Below are 580 nucleotides of genomic sequence, written 5' to 3' on the forward strand. Positions count from 1 at the left end.
AAAAAAAAAGTATTTGATACATGGCTTCACTATGCAGCTCAGACTCTTAGTGATCCTCCTGTTTTCAACCTCCCCAATGCTAGGATTACAGGGGTGCACCACAACTCCAGACTTGGTGGCTGGCTCAGCAAGCCTGGGGTCAGGGCTGGCACAGTATGCGGTATTGGGGCTTGAGCCCAGGTCATTGCATTTGCCTAAGCAGGCACTTAGTCCTCTGAGCTATCTCACTGCCCCCCCTTTTCTTAGCACTTTAAAAAAAATTAATGCAGTTAGTAATATAGAACAATGATATTTATTTTTAGGAATTTGTAAATGTATATACTAACATGTCTTGACAAATTTCAACCTTTTTATCATCTCACTTACCTCTTATCCCTGATTCCTTTAGTCTTTTTTTTAATTTAACAGTCATTTTTAATATCACCAAATATACAGCCAGTATTATTTCCCCAATTGTCCTATAAAATATTTGTTTTTAAAAAAACCAGGATCCATGTAAGATTCATATATGACAATTGATTATTATATGTCTTAAGGGGCTGGAGAAATGGCTCAGCAGAACAAGCGCTTGCCTGGCAAG

The sequence above is a fragment of the Octodon degus genome, unplaced genomic scaffold (genome assembly GCF_000260255.1).
Source record: "Octodon degus isolate 3935 unplaced genomic scaffold, OctDeg1.0 scaffold00053, whole genome shotgun sequence".
NCBI lineage: Eukaryota > Metazoa > Chordata > Mammalia > Rodentia > Octodontidae > Octodon > Octodon degus.